The 16,368-nt window shown below is 39.1% G+C and overlaps 1 protein-coding gene across 18 annotated transcripts in view; it reads left to right on the top strand.

The window, feature by feature from the left end:
- The window catches only part of ptprfb (protein tyrosine phosphatase receptor type Fb), a 264,671-nt gene that overhangs the window by 74,004 nt on the left and 174,299 nt on the right, over positions 1-16,368 (top strand). For 6 of the 18 annotated variants that reach the window (XM_047368415.1, XM_047368417.1, XM_047368414.1 and 3 more), the window contains exon 1: positions 1,093-1,408. The exons of the other annotated variants lie outside the window; for them this stretch is intronic. The gene's annotated coding sequence lies outside the window, so the exon portion shown is untranslated. Of the gene's footprint in view, positions 1-1,092; positions 1,409-16,368 lie in introns of those variants that run through there. 18 annotated transcript variants of the gene reach the window in all.

Raw genomic sequence — 16,368 nt, 5'->3', positions numbered from 1 at the left:
TCACATTTGTCCAAAACAAAACATCTTGATGATCCACAAGACTATAGGGAAAAATATAAAAACTTTAACTGTTTTTCGAAGTTGTGTACCCCACTATCTTTGATATAAAACCAGCACAGCATTTCATAAAATAAAACCTCACACCAACTGTCAAACATGGTGGTGGCAGCGTGATGGTTTGCAACTGCTTTGCTGCTTCACCACCAGGACAAATCTCCTCTCTACCTGAAAGTCCTGAGGGAGAATGTCCGGCTATCTGTTTGTGAAATTGGATTCAATGCACTTGGTTTATGCTGCAGGGCAATGATCTGAAGCACACCAGCAAGTCTACCTCAGAATGGCCGAAAATGTAAGATTAAGATTAAAGGTTTTAAGGTGGCCTAGTCAAAGTCTGCACTTACGTTCTATTGAGATACTCTGTCATGACTTAAAACAGGCCATTTACTCTAGGAAACCTTCCAATGTGGCTAAATAAAACAATTCTGCCAAAAAAAAAGTGGGCTAAAATGAATGTAAAAGACTTACAGCCAATTATCCCATACACTTGATCCCAGTTGTTGCTGCTATGGGTGACACAAGCAGCTATTAGATTTAGGGTGCAATTACTTTTTCACAAGGAGCACTGATGGTTTGGATAGTTTTTTGTCCCCTTAATAAATTAAATTATCATTTGAAAACATCAGGTTATCATTTCTCTGATAGTTACATATGTAGGAGGATCTGAAACATATAAGTGTTACAAATAAATGGAAATGCATCCTGGTGTTTCATTTAAAATTAACAGTGAGGAGTTTTTTTCCCTGTTTATGATTAACCTCCAAGAGAAAACCCTGCTTCGAAGCCGAACAATAGATAATGGAGTCTCTAAGATACACAAAATGTCACGTGTACCTCCGGACTTTTTTTTTATTTTTTTCTACATTCAGGTGAAGCACAGATTTGCCTACCATTGGTCCATGCTTGAAAAGGTAACACCATTTTGTAGCCTCCTTCCTCCTTATGCCTGAAATCGGACACCAGTGACATCACACAGGGTGGGTTTGGCTTGTCCTGGGCAGTCCCTGAACACCCCGCTCAGTGTGTGAACAAGCTTTGACTCTGAAGGATCTCTCCCTGCAGCCACAGCTGGAAACCTACTGCTGGGGAAGCCAGGGAGACGCGTTCCTTCAGTCTAATGAAACCGCTGTGAACGAAATAACTGAGGAGGGACCGGGAACTACTTTCTCTCTCTCTGTTTTTCCAAAGACATCTCTCAGGGATAATCTTTTCCTTTTTGTGGATACTGCTGGATTTTCTTTCGTTGGATTTGGATACAGTCTCTCAATCTCTGTCTTGCGGGAATAAGAGCCTCAGAATAAGGAGGAATGAAAATGATTTTTTTATAAGTGGATGTACTGGACATGCATGGGTGAGTTTGAGTTTTGAGCATTTTTAGTTGAAGTTTTTACACTTTGAAATAAGTGAGGCACAGGTGCATTTTGTGAAACATACTGACCTCTTTAAGGCGGTTTGAACTTTATCCTCAAGAGATCCCTAACATGCCGTTCACAGATTGCCTTTTTAGAATAAAAGTAGCTAAATGAGTTTATGTGTTCCACTTGAGTGGTCAGGTATTTTCTTACCACCCTTTTGTCTCCTTTACTTTTTGTCCCTGCTCATTCTTGCTTGTGAAGCCAAAACAATAGTTTAACCTCGTCTTGGCTTAGCTCTATTGGCTGGCTCTCTGGCAAATTGCCCTGTCTGGTGCGAGCCCTCCCCTACATATTCAGAGGACTTTGAATAGGAGGGCCACAGAGTGTCCCCTAGCTACCGCTGCTAAGGTGAGGCACCCTGCCGTTTCCACTGCATTAGGCCCTGCTCTCTGGGGCCAAACAACCTGTTTTTCCAGTTGTCTTTATCTCCACGGGCAATCTTTGGGGGTAACATTTCAGCAACACAAATTCCAGTGAGGTGGAGACACTGAAAGACTTTGAAATCCCTGGTAATTGTAGAGGAGAACTTTTGGAAGTCATAAATTATGATTGCGTCTCGACTAACTACATCCTGTAATGGATGTTTGTGTGATTTACAGGTTTATTTTCTTACATTGTACGCACTTCTTGAAAAACTTTCCTTGTTCACAAGTAATTTGCCAATTGTTGCACAGAAACGTTGTTGCTCAATGCAAGCCCTGGATGTCTGTGAAAAATACCCTTTTTGTATCTTGCCCTTTCCCACCAAAGCTGCCTCAAGCTTTCCAAAAACACTATTCTGACATGTTTTTCTGTTTTGTTTGGCCTTTTAAGAGACATATTCTTCCCTGTAGGTCGGTTGTTCTGCAATAAGAACCTTTTTCCTCTATCTTGTGAGTATGTTTTTTCGGTTATTGTTTTCTTTTTAGTTAATGATTCAGCAGAGCAACCTTTTCTTACCCCTTGTTTGTCTTAACACAGAGTGGTATAACCTGGTTTGAAACTCAAGAGGCAGAAATGTCTGTTCAGCTGCTGGATAGCAAAAACGAACATGGCTAAAAAACGTCTGCCGTGTCCATTTGTGCAAACGGAGACAATCCAAGTCTGCATGGGTTGACCCGGAGGTTGTCCTCCTTCACCTCCAAAATGCAGGCCACTGACCCGTCATTCCAATTTTTATGACTGGTCCTCGGCCACTTTTCAGCAGTCACGTTGAAGTCAAATATTACATGATCTGGACGTGACCTAGGGAAGCAGCTATGATTGTTTTATATGCTCTTTATTAGATTCAATGACTGTATGTGCATTACATTGAATCTAATAAAGACGTATTTATACACCTTCAATTTTAGTCATGTTAACCATAGACCATAAACCTCTGTGTATTTTACTAAGATTTCGCGTGAAAGACCAACACAAGGAAGCACATAATTGTAAAGTGGAGGAAACGGGATGCATAGTTTTCAAAAACTTTTAACTAATGTAAATAACCACAAATTGCCATTTAATTTGGTCTGGACTTTGAATACGCCATTTTAATGTACATGTTTTGATCTAAACCATTTCATTGTAGCTCTGGCTGTACGTTTAGAGTCATTTTCCTGCTGGAAGGTGAACCTCCACCCTTATCACATGCCTTTTGCAGCCTCTAACAGGTCTTTATTGAGGATTGTCCTGTATTGAGCTACGTCCATTTACTTTCAACTCTGACCAATTTCACTGTCCCTGCTAAAGAAAAGCATCCCCACAGCATCATGCTGCCTTCACCATGTTCCAAAGTGGGGATGGTGAGTTCAGGGTGATGTGCAGTCTAGTTTTCTTGTCGGTTAGCCTTTATTCTCTCTGCTGAAGAAAAGCCTTCCTGTTGCCTGATTCCCCCAACACCATGCTTTACTAAGTTTAGGCGGGCTGCCCTGTCTTGGTAGGTTTGCAGGTGAGCGATAGTGTTTCCTTTTTCAGGTGATGGATTGAACGTGAGATGTTCAAAGCTTGGGATATTGTTTTATCTCTGACTTATCTGCTTTATTCATTGGTCTTCATGCTGCTGTTTGCTCACATATGTTTTCTAACACACCTCTGAGGCCTTTAAAGAAGTTTTATTTATGATCAAATTAAATTATACTTAAGAGGACTTTATTCACTATTCGTTGAAGGCACATTTTGGACCAGATTTTATTTAGAGGTTTCAGTGTAAAGTGGGCTGAGTAAAAAAGCATTGCTACACTGTCCAGATTTGTATTTTAAATGTTGAAAACCATGTAACTTGTACTTCCACTTAACAACCATGCACTACTTAATGTTGATCCAGCACCTAAGGTTCCAACAAAATAGACTGAAGCTTGTGGTTTTCACCGATACTTTTGCAGAGACTGTACATCATATTATTTTGTTAAGAGGGTCTCATGGTTGATGTCTTTCTTTCTAAATAGATTATCCTTAAAGGAACAATTAGTCAACAACCTATCACCCCCACTGGATACTGGATAAGTAATTATGGGCCGAGCATATGGATTTATTTCTGTAGAACTTGATTTTGCATCAATGGTGAGCCAGGTTATGTGTAGTTATGTGTAGTGGGCCATTGAGGCATGACGAATTTCATCTATCGCTTTCGTCCGAGTCTGAACATGCAAGGTGATGCATGCAATCAATCAATCAAGATCAATGCCAGTGACGGTGACTGTGTCAGTTATCCATGACACATGCTGTAAGTAAACATCCGCTCTCTTTTATTGAATTATTAAAGCTCAAAGCTTTGATGCAGATTTGGAGCTGTCAACTTTAAAATGTCAGCAGTGGGCATTTGTTTTTTCATTTTTTCAGCTTATGAACTCACGAGTTGTTCCTCGATGTTGACAGGGTCATAGGTTGTTGTTTCATGATGACAACGCCTAACTGTCAATCCGACTTTCTACTAAATAACATGTTTACACAGCTCCACTTTTCTGAGTCTGCCGTATACGCCGTGCATAATGTGTGATGTCAATAAGCGGCCAAGATAGTTTGATGTGTCGGTGGTTGCTGATAGTCACTTTCTGGTTTCAGCTGTGACACTTATTTCTTTCTTCCGGTTTTTCATTCATTTCGACAGGTGCTGACGGGAAGGTTTAAAAAAGAAAAAAAGGCCATCTTTACTACTGCAGTCATCAGTGTTTTGACAAGACTTCTTTTCTCAGCTACCCCTAGCAGTCAGCTCATTTGATAGAACTATGTCTGCACCTCTCCTTTGACTTCTATAGAAGTTTGATAAACACCGTATTAGGGGTTTGACACAAGATCAGATCTAAATTAGTAAACATGTTTATTTTAGGTAAGGTGGTGTTATTTTTGCTGCTTGTGATCAGGGCAGCTTTAGCTCATTGTCTCTTTTAAGTGATTTCAAACCTTCTACACGTTGTGTTTTGCATTATGTATTGTAGTGTGTTTTTCATTACAAGTGCATCCTTAATGGCTATTCACAGCAAACCATCAGAAGTCTGTTGCTTCTTAATGGCCTTGCACCTTTCATTTAAACCATAACTCTGTCAGTTTCTCAAAGGAAACACAAATCCACTTTATCCAACAGGACACTTCCCTCTTTGCCCCAAAGTCATTTCAATTCCACATCATCCAATTATGCCTCCATTTTGATTGAAATGCGTCCATTTCGATGGGCTGCTGATTTTTCTTTTGGGTATTTTTCATATGTGATAAGGGTAGGCTTGTGTCTCTTTATATGTGATCTGTGCAGTGGTCCCAGTTGGGAATATACATTGGTCATTAAAAAACATTGTCCTGTAAATTATCCTATTCTGTTCAAAGTAAGAAAGAAATGTTTCTGGGTACTTTTCAGTTTGACTTTACATTTTTAGGTTTTCCTTAAAACATACAGTGTCTTTTCATGTATGTATGTCAGAATTTGTGTAATTTTTCCTTCTCAGATATGTTAAAGTAATAAGAAAAGTTGTCTAAGTAAAGAAGCTTGGAGACCTAACAAACTGGCACTCTATTGAATTTTTCCATATTGCTGTCAGAAGCCCAGACTGCCCCTAATTCAATCCAGTGTCAAACTAGCAGTTGTGACAAAAGCTGTGGAAACAATTCTAGCAGTATTCTGGTCAATTTGATTACTGCTCCAGTTCTGACCAGCATTGTCACATTGATGTGCATGCATAATCACATGACCAGAATAACTTTTTATTAGCGAGCCATGCAGTGGTTTTGCCTGTCATTTCAGCCACCTTGGTGGTTCACTTCTGTCGTAGTTATGGCAGCATTCACATCCATTCGACATTTCTCGGTTAAAAGGTTGTTTTACCATAAAGAAATGAGTACCATATATGGTTCTCACTTCCCGTTTAAAAAAAAACAAAGCTACAAAGGCCTTATTGCTGTTTAAAAAGGGGTAATACAATTACTTGTCTTTTTTTTAAAAGGATTAAAAAAAGACAAACATTACTTATGTAACCTATTGTCAATATTTTTAGGTTTTATGGGTTCAAAGTGTGATGGTATTTGCCCTTATGAATAAAAGCTGTGAGTTTGGTTATTTAGAGCCTACCTTTTGTGAGAATTTAAGTTTGCAGCTTTTACTTGGTGGAGCATGATGGGTAACTGTAATGCGTAGCAGCAGTAAAACAAATAAAACTGAAGCTTTGCCGGATTATTTCATAGCTCTGTACTCACAGTACAATCAAGTGTTTGATTTATTCTATTGCTTTCACCAGCACCCTTGTTTGCTCAGGCCGATTTCTTAAAAATGCCATGCTTAAACCTGATATTCCACTTCATTACTTCACCAGCCCTCCTGTCCCTTCCTTTATCAGCCCACACATGTCACTTCTAATGGAATAATAAGCCTTCACGCTCATTCGGAGACTTGCATCTGAGCATGCAGCTTTTGTATTCTCGGCTGTGTGCTTTATCCTCAGACATAGGGCAATGTCTCTTCCTCCTGCAGAATTCTCAATTCCCCGGCTTGTTTTGTGAAGATGGATGGAGATTCATTTGGTTTCATTATAACGCCTGACTTATTTATGGCCTGCCTGTGCAGCGCCTCTTGGCCCACTGTGGCCTGGTAAAGATGCTGGGGGCTGTGGCGTTGATGAAACATTCCTGTGTCCAGCGGGTGGGGGCTTGTGAGGATGGGGGTGTTTCTCCAAGGAAAGCACCACTTGTTGAAGGAAGGGCGGAGAGGTGACAGAACACGAACCATGGACAAGGCCACCAAAATCTAATTCCAGTCCTAGCCCTGCCTAGCTACAGCAGTCTTCTTTTAAAGCCTTTAAAGTCTTGCACTGCTTGGTCCTGGGCTGTAAAGCAAAACCACACAATGCGGTCAGGCCTTATTAAAGCATTTGCAATAAAAAGTAAACCAGCCTTTGCAGAAAGTCACCCTTAAACACACTTTAGTCGTCAACTTGTGCACTGTCTTGAGTTCTATAGCAGCAATCCCAAACCTTTATCTTCAGACCCCCCTCCACCCTTTCCAAGGTGCTCCAGCCTTGGAGATTACAGCTTCACAACCCTGGAGCAGGGATGCTGTCTGCCTGGTAATTTAATGGCTAATCCCCTGCCTCTTCCCTACAAATCTCTTCCCTGATAAAGGGGTTGCTTCTGCATTAGTAAATATGGGAGTCTTTGCTTCCTTGGCTTAAAATAAGAGATGAGAACCAGTTTGGGAAGAAAGCTGACCAGTCTCCTTCACATACTGTGCAATTTGTGTTGTCATGTCGAGCACTTATTTATGCCAGTAAAATGCCTTAAAATTTGCTTAAATTATGTGTCATGCTTTTTTGCACTTATTGGTAAGGAGATTCCTAATTCCCCTGGCTCAGCGTCTCATAGGGTTAGTAGTTATATGGTTTGATGTTGAGCTGTGACTGCCTCAGAGTGTTGTGCATTAAATGGAGATCCCAGTTCATTGTTAATTTACATTTATTAGCTTTCTGACCCAAATAAGTTATTCTGATGATTTCCATGACTAGACATGATGCCTCACTTAAAAGGAATTTGCTTTCTCAGATCTTTCTTTGCAAGCTGAGTCTGGATGCTATATGAAAAACTGCTAAAGAGACCAAGCATGACAAGAAAGTAGGCTGCAGTCCTCATGGGAGCTTTAGGGAGGTTATTATCTTAGGCAATCTGCATAATTTCTGCCTCCTGGTTGGAGTCACCTCCTGTGATTGACTTAGGAAAAATGCTTGAAGTTTCGAAACCCCTCAGAAATAGCTCAGCCAAGTTGAACTGATCCTTGAGAGACAGTATTTAACCAGTTTGTGGAATGCCTGCTACATTTACTGCATTGGGTTGTCATTTGTTGACCTGACAGAGAAGCTTTCCACATCAGGGTGGATCTGATGAGTTGATTGATGGGCTCCTGTACTGACATGTCTTCCTGTGTTGAACAGCCTGGTGTTCAACCTATTCGGTCTTAGAAACTAAGATGACATGTCAAGAGAAGTCAGATCTCTCTTTTTATGAGTGCATTGGAAAACTTAGAAACTCTTAATATGACACCCTTAAACAAATCCAGTGAAAACAATTGCTTTTAGAAGTTACCTAATTAATTATTAAATAGTCCCACTGTGCGGATTTTATTTATTAATTCAATCAGAGAAGCAGCCAAGAGGACCATGGTAGCTCCACGGCCCTGATAGGAGAGTCTCTCAAATGTGCATTCCACAAATCTGACATTTATGGAAGAGTAACAAGAAGATTCCAAGATTTTGGAAGATTGGTCTGATGAGAGCAAAATATATTTTCTATTTTGCCCGACGCCATATCCAAATTTATGTGTGAAGGAATGCGAACAATGAATCACCCTGATAACATAATCCTCACTGTGAACCATGATGGAGTTTGGATTCTTCTGCGAGGCACTGCAGCTACTAAATTGGTGCTATTATATCAATATATTTAACTGGGCCAAACATTTTTGGACTGTTTGCCTATGTGCTGTTAGTTAGCCTTTTATTTATTATTTAATCTATGCTTTGCAATATCTAAAGTAACCATTTTATAACACTCTGTCTTAATTAATAATGATGATTAATTTAATAAAGGTTACGTCTTTGGCATCTTCTCTTATAATTAAGTAATAATTCAGAAAAAGACTTTCGAGATCTGAATGCCAGCTTTGCTTGATTGAATGTGTTTACACTGAATATCTGGAGGAGCTCTTGCCAAGATTTTTTTCTATGAAGTGATTTGTCGAGCAAAGTATTTGATGAGTCACTCAAATCTCAAGAGCTCATTAAAAAAATTATTTTCTTTGGATTTAATTTTGAACATGCATGTGTAAAAACAGAAAGTGTGTGTCCTATTAGTAAAGGCACTGCACATTAACTTTTTATGGGTGGTAATTGATAGTCTGGGGGAGGCAAACCATATCTGTGCAGAGGAGAAAATAAGTATAAATAGGTATACCAAGGTCAAGCATAACAAGAAGGAAAAAACTTGCAATGGGTGAAGGTTTGAATATGGTAGAGACTTTAGAGAGGCAGAGGTATGGTAGAGGCCCTCGCAGAGAATCAGTTTCTTTAAGACAGCGCAGTATTAAATGTTTAAATGTTTAATTAAATGTACTGCTGCTGTTTCCCCAAGAAAAGCGCTCTCTTGTATTTATTCTGTATCTGTTGCTAGCATGGTGCATTAAATATAGTGCAACTGCTTAGGTGTAGCTTTTGCCTCTTTTTGAAGCTCATCTATCAGATTGATAGAGTGAATTTCAGTTGTATGCCTTGCCCAGGGAGACCAAAGCAGGAGTGAGGAGAGGCCAGAGAGATTGGTCCCAGAGAGAGATTCATAGGTAGTAATGAGGACGTTGGTGATGTGCAGGTCAGCGTGTTGGGGCTCCGACCTGTCAGTATAATAGACCTTGCCAGTCAGCTGGCAATCGATTGCACCGTTCACAACTCGTCGGCCCGTTGTTCTGCACTCCTGCTGTCTGTCATGCGGAGATTGAGGACAAAGCAGAATCTCTCTTCAGAGGACAGATGCAGTGTCCAGATACTTTCTCATTACCTGAAAGGTGGACTGAGGCGAGGTGTTGACGAAAACGTGGGCCTGACTTCACAGTTTCTGCCAACGTAAGCTCAAGAGACATCCGGAGTCACTCCAATTTACTCTTGCCTTTGGCAATTCGACACAAGTCAGCATTCAGTGGGTCATGTATGTTTATCAGTGAGGTATGGGGACTTTTATTACTATTATTTAGGATAAAACTGAATTTTGAGGTCTTGTCCCTCAAGATTCAGTTATATCCCAAATCCCAAAAAAAAGCGCTAACTAGTTGCATCTAATTTAAGCTTGACACCTGTTGTACATCTATGCTTGAAACTCTAATTTTGACATCAGAAGGAAGCAGTGCTTGACTTGACCTGTTATATAAGTTGTACAGTGCTGTGGGACTTTGTGTCTGTGAAAGGCACTTTATGAGTAAACTTTACTTACTTGCCTGCTTACTTATAAAAAGGAGTGGACTAATGGCTGACAATACCTAGCAGCATTTGCAACGAAGAAGCCCCAATCACCTGTGTGGTAGCACTTAGCATAGTAGAAAAACAGGCAACCGATGTACTCTAAATAAATATTTCCATACACCGTTGTGGACTAACATACTGTTGAGATGACAGAGTCAATGTAAAAAGACTGATTTTCTAAGCACTCAATATGGCTAACCCTTAGCTGCTAATGATGTTTAACCTAAAATGTGCATTAAAACTTCCTATAAGCGCTAAACTGAAGGGTTATTTTACAATTTTTGATTAGTCCAGACAGTAAAGATGACAACTGATTTTAGCTAACTATTGGGGCTGAAGCAGATGACCATTTCACTGTAAAGGTACTCCAACTGGTCAACAGTTAGCTGCTAGTGATGCTAAACTTTGCATTTGCTAAAGAAACCTTCATATTAGCCCTTATAGGTGCTTCAGGATGTTTTTGAGGAGACAGGAAACTAATGTTGGCAACCACCATGTAGCTCCTACTCAAGGGCAAAGCAAAGGTGTATTTCCTTGTGAGATTAATGCAACTACCTAACAGTTAGCTGCTAATGATGCTAAACTTAGCGTGTGCTTTAAAGTTTTCTATTAGCATTAAGCATAAGGGTAATTCACTTATTTTGGATTAGCTTAGACACTACACTTGGCAACTGATTCAAGGCTTCCTATAAGGGCTGAAGCAAATGTTAGTTTCTTTTTACTGTCAGAATACTGCAACTGATGAACTATTACCTGCTAAACACTGTTCTAAGGTTAGCATTTGCTTCAAAACTTACTTTCAGTGTTGAAATAAGAAGTTGGTCACAGATTTGTAAGGCGTCTTGACAGATTTAATCTAAGTGGGAAGAGTAATCGTCAGAAAGTTGACAGTCCAATACCATCCTCCCCCACCACATGTCAGCATGGCGCTGGATTAGACACTTTACCCCAAGTTTCCTACTGATCTGAACATTGGTGGAGTGAATATGTGAGCTTTGTGGGTTCAGCTGGTGATTGTGACTCATAGTGTAAAAGCACTCTGAGTGGTTGGTATGACTAGAAAAGCCACATATAAGTTCAGTCCATTTAGCTGTACTATAAAATCTAAAACACTGGTCAAACCAGAACTAAAATGTTCCAGACTGAACAGATATTCTTTAAAATACTATGTTGTATTTATGAAACCTTTATTTTATTTGTGAAAACGCAAGAGAATGTTTAATGCTTTTCTTTACATTAGGACCACATCATAGTGCCTATTGTGTGCTCAGGACTGAATCATTCTGTACCAATTTCAGATTCTTTAAAATACAGCTTGTGATTTTATGACACCAAATCTGAACATAGCATTTTTAGTTTTGGCCAATATCTCGTTCTCTTGTTCTTGAGAAGCCAGCATTGTGTGGGGTCTCATCTCTTATGTGCTGAATTTATTGTTACACCCCTGATAATACTATTACTACTTCTAATAATAATAAGAATTGAAGTTTCTAGTAGCTGACATTTAGTAGCTTGAGTTTATGGAGACAGTGCCTATATGTAGAGATGGATTTCAACTTAAAGCATCCACTGGCTTTAAATGTGTTTGTTTCTACCTGTACAAGTGGGTAATTTGGCTTTAGAATTGATCAATTAGATCAAGTGAGTGAACTACAACTTTTGGCACACAAACTAAATGTTCAGTCTTGAATTTTGAAGCTCAATATTATCTAATAATCACATGTTCACAGTTTGATGGGGAAAAATGAAACATTACGACGTTTTCTAACATCCACCTACATTGTTTATCATATCTTCATTTTACGACACGTTAAAAGGCTCGATTCAACACTAATCAAGGACACACAGACCATGTTAGTTTGGAGCTGGCATCTTTATAATTTATCACTTTTGGAGTAAGATTGCTCTAGTTTTATGAACATGGCCTAAGCTGTGAGTTCCTATTTTTCTTGCTCTTTGATCCTCTGGCCTTTGCCAAATTCAAACTCATCTCTTTTACATTTTAAATCCTTAGTCCTCCAGAGAGCAGTGGGGATATATGCTTCCATCTGCTCCAACAGGCTGGCTCATGGCTTAGACAGGGTAAAAGACAGAGGAGTCAGTTTGGTCAGGAAAGGAGAGAGAGGGGAAGAAGCCAGAAGATGGAGGGAAACACAGACTGACAGAAAGACAGAATGGCTTATTAGGATCTGCCTCTTTTCACTAGTTAGACAGGGACTGAGAGGGTATCTGTCTGGAATAGAAGGCACAGACATGGACAGAAGTTGGATTAGGACCTCTGGGATCCTCTGCAATAACAGTTAATGCATGTTGAATATGTTAGGTTTCAACTGTTTCTGTATGGTCAAGCAGTCTTGGTTTTCTTTGTGTAAATTATAAACTTTTTATGGAGAAAGGTAGATCTTTTTGTGGCATGTTCCTTTTTATATTTTCAAAAGCATGTTCCACATGAAGAGGTTGTCCTTTTTGGGCCACACGCCATGTTTCTGTTTCCCACTTTAGATGGCAGGTTTAATACGAGAGGCTTTTCCCAGCATTCCATGAGTTTGTCTAACCCTTCCCTGAGTCAATATTAAGCTCGTTCCTCTGTACCTCAGACCACAATGGACTGCATTTTACATGCCCTGTTGCAAAGTGAAATAACGCGTTGTGTCAACATACTGTTTCTTCTGAGCTCTGCCACCGACTAAAGGCAAACATTCAATACGGTGTGAGAAATATTGTACATCCTGTGTCATAAACTGAATGTAGTCCACAGCTAACTCTCCTCACGCCTGTGTGTATGTGTGGTTTTATTACCTGGGAGTATATTGTGGCTGACAAAGCAGATTTCTCAGGAACAAATTTGCATTTAACAGATGTAGTGAGATAAGGAACTGCTTGTCGGACTGCAGTCACACAAGCACAGACCATTATACATGGGTATATGTGTGACTGCTTTTAAAAATAACGTAGAACTTTTATAATTTAATGAAAAAACTATTTTGGATATCTCTATAATGAATTTTGATTCTTATTTTTTGAATTAATGTATAAATTTGCGAACAAAGGAGTGTTCATCAGTTTTAATTCAAATGTAACATTTATTTTTAAAGTCTTTTGACATTAGTTTAAGTCACAGTACACTAATCTGTTGGGTCCAAAGTAAAGTACTATTCTACATTGATTTAAGGATTCTGGTCTGTATTTGATCAGATTAAATTGGATTGTTTTAAGCTAAACAGAAATGACTTAAAACACTGTGGTTAATGAAAAATGTTTTACTTTCCGTGAGAATAACGGGAGTGGCAAACTGTTAGCCGCTAATGGCGCTAAAGTTGCAGTCTGCTAAAAAGCTTCCTAGTAGTGCTATATTTAAGGACTATTTCTGAGCTTTTTAGATGAGTCTGGTCACATAGGTTGGAAACAAATTTGTAGTGTTTATTAGGGGTAAAGCAAAGGACTATTTTGCTGTTTTCTTTTTTTTTTAAAGCCCGGTCTGCATTTGATCACCACGAGTTCAAAACCTGAAATACTAGACTGATAAAACCTAAACTGGATTGTTCAAAACAAATCAGAAATTCTTTAAAACATAGTTTGATGTTTATAAAACCAAAAAACAGTGAAAGGACCTTTTTAATGCCGTGACTGGCTAACTGTTAGCTCCTAATGACGGTAAGCTACTTTAGAAAAAGGGAGGGGCTGTTTATGGTTTTTGATGAGTCTGACCCATATTTCATTATCTCTAGTTCAAAACCTTCAATACCTAGACTGATTGTTCTACGCTGAACAGAGATGATTTGAAACAGTTTGTGATTTTTAAAAACTTCTACTTCTTGTTCTTGTGAACTCACTATCATGTAGTGTTTTGTTTTGTGTAGACTGATGTATTGTACGCCTGTAGTGCATAAAAATGTACCTATTAGAAAATATGAGTTAAACATCGGCTATCACCTTGTAGATAAAAATGTAGTATTAGTAACAGTGCTGCAAGGTTTCTTCAATTAGATCTTAAGAAGTCTGGTAAACTGTAAGATGGATTCATCTAGATTCAGAGATTACATCCCTATATAATCCTAATTTAGTGAGCATTTGTTGCAAACAATGAGCAGAGTTGCTGCCCTACAACAGAGCATCGAGGGCCAAAACGTCTTTCTCATGTCCGCCTCTGAAGGATTCACAACGCTCCCAGCTTTTTACAGTTACTAATCTGGCCTGAAACCAAGCTGATTTACAATACCCCCTAATCTAAGCATTGACTTACTAGATGTAATTTTTTTACAACATTGGGGGCACCAGCTGAAAAGCATGGGACCCTTAAAAACCCTTCTCATACAAACTTTAATCCAGATTTGCCAGTTGTTTAGAATAAATGCAATGCAACCATAAAACAAACCCAGAGATATATTCCCCACTCTCATTTGTGTTTCTCTTTCTAGTTCCTACAATCCATCCATGAAATAACCATGGACTGAGCCGGAACAACTGCCTCCGTTTGGCGAGCTATTGATCTACGGAGCTGTGTGTTTTTGCCAGTCATTTTGCTCACATGCCTTCACTTTGTTTGTCTTTTACTGGTGGAGACAAGGCTTTGTGCCTTGGAGTTGGTGGGGGCGGGGGTGTCAAAGTCCTCTGTGTGGTTTGAAGGGAGGGGTGGGGGGATACGTGCCTTCTGTGCTGTCTGCCCAGTCATTTTACGGCACCATCTGTCCACAAGCAACCCGTCAAGTGGTGACGTCTTAGCTTGTCTCTCTTGCTTGGCAGCTTTAATTTCTTTTTCCATGTTCCCAAGCATCTGTTGTTGAGAATAAATCTAAGTTTATATGGCTAAATTAATGTTTAACTATAACACAGAAACAAGCTTAATTATTAATGTTTTGTGGTACAATTTTAACAGAAATATTAACACTGATTTAAATCTTTGAACAGCAGGAAGGCTGTTGACATGTCTTGAAAAATATTTTTATTTTCATACTTTAGTCCCTATTTCGTTGTCTAAATGTTGCCATCCATCCGGCTAGCTGGCCAGCAACCCATCTCCTTACAGTTGTATGTTGCAGTTAAAACATTATCTCTACGCTTGTAGGCCCCAACATGTTGAGGATGTCAAAACGTGTCATTGACAACAGATATAAAAGCAATCGGAAAATCACTAGGAACATAATAAGTACATACACTACCAGTCAAAAGTTTGAACGCACTTTCTCATTCAATTGAATTAAAAGAGAAAGAAAAATCTTTCAAAAATGAAACAAGGAATCTCAAATGGAAATCATGATGGGATCACATCAGATGTTGGGAGCATTAGTAGAATCACCAGTCTTGAGTGTAATAATTGTCTAATACATTGAGAATATGCATTTAATAGTTGTATAATTTACAGTCAGGCACAAAGTCCAAGAACTGTTTAGTTGATTTATTTTCTGGCTTCTTGCTACGAGTTGAACTACGCAGATCCAGAATTTAAAGCAAGCTCCGACTCAATGCATTGTTAGTTCGCCAAGTGATACTTGAAATAGACTGGTATACTTTGTCCTGCTTTGTTTTGCATGTTTTAATAGATTTAAATATTTACAAGGAATTTTTCCACATACTATACGTTAACTGGGCTTTGAAAATATAAAATGTCTTGCTTTGTGAGTATAATCTTTATAAGATTGGATTTAGAAAAACAAAATAGGTCTCTTAAATAGGACTGTGCTTTTTTGTTTCCCATAAACACTGAATAAAAAAATAGAAAAAGCTGCTTCAGACACTTCATTAGTTCAGGTATACACAGCATTTCTCTCACTTGATGGATGTCTGTTTTACATTGGGTCTGCGTTTTGATTTATTTCCCAGCCCGTTTTTTTCGCTGTACTTTGCACTGCAAGCGATTTTGTCCTCGCTTTGCCGTGCAACATCACCGATAATCACTCCTCGATGAATTCAAATGGAAGTGGCACTCTGGTGTGTCTCTTCGAGTCCTTGTAATACATATTAGTGTAAAACATATCACCTTTCATTCCCAGAATGATTGGCTGCTGAGAAGATGGCTGGCCCTACAGTAAGAACCCCCTCTGCCACTAACAGACATGTAGAAAATTATGGAGATGCTTGAGTTTTGTTAAAGGATCATTCAACCATACTAAATGTCAATTGACACTGTACTATAAACCCAATACACAGAAACTTCAGTGCATGTTATTGGGGTTTTATCCAGTAGACCAGGGTAAAGCACTGCATGTTTGTGAAGTGGAAAAAAATGGATACATGGTTTTCAAAAATGTTTACAAATAAGAGTCTGAACCTCTACCCTGAACACGCCATCCTGACAGTGAAACATGGTGATGGCAGCATCATGCTGTGGGCATGCTGTTTTTCAGGTACAGTAAAGTATGTCAGAGTGGATAGAAAGATGGAGGGAGCTTAATATAGGGTAGTCCTGGAAGAGATGTTATTAGACGAAGAAAATCTGACAATGTGGCACCCATTTG

This window comes from Girardinichthys multiradiatus, chromosome 6 (assembly GCF_021462225.1).
Source record: "Girardinichthys multiradiatus isolate DD_20200921_A chromosome 6, DD_fGirMul_XY1, whole genome shotgun sequence".
In the NCBI taxonomy this organism is placed as follows: Eukaryota; Metazoa; Chordata; class Actinopteri; order Cyprinodontiformes; family Goodeidae; genus Girardinichthys; species Girardinichthys multiradiatus.
This window is presented reverse-complemented; position numbering and strand designations above follow the sequence as displayed.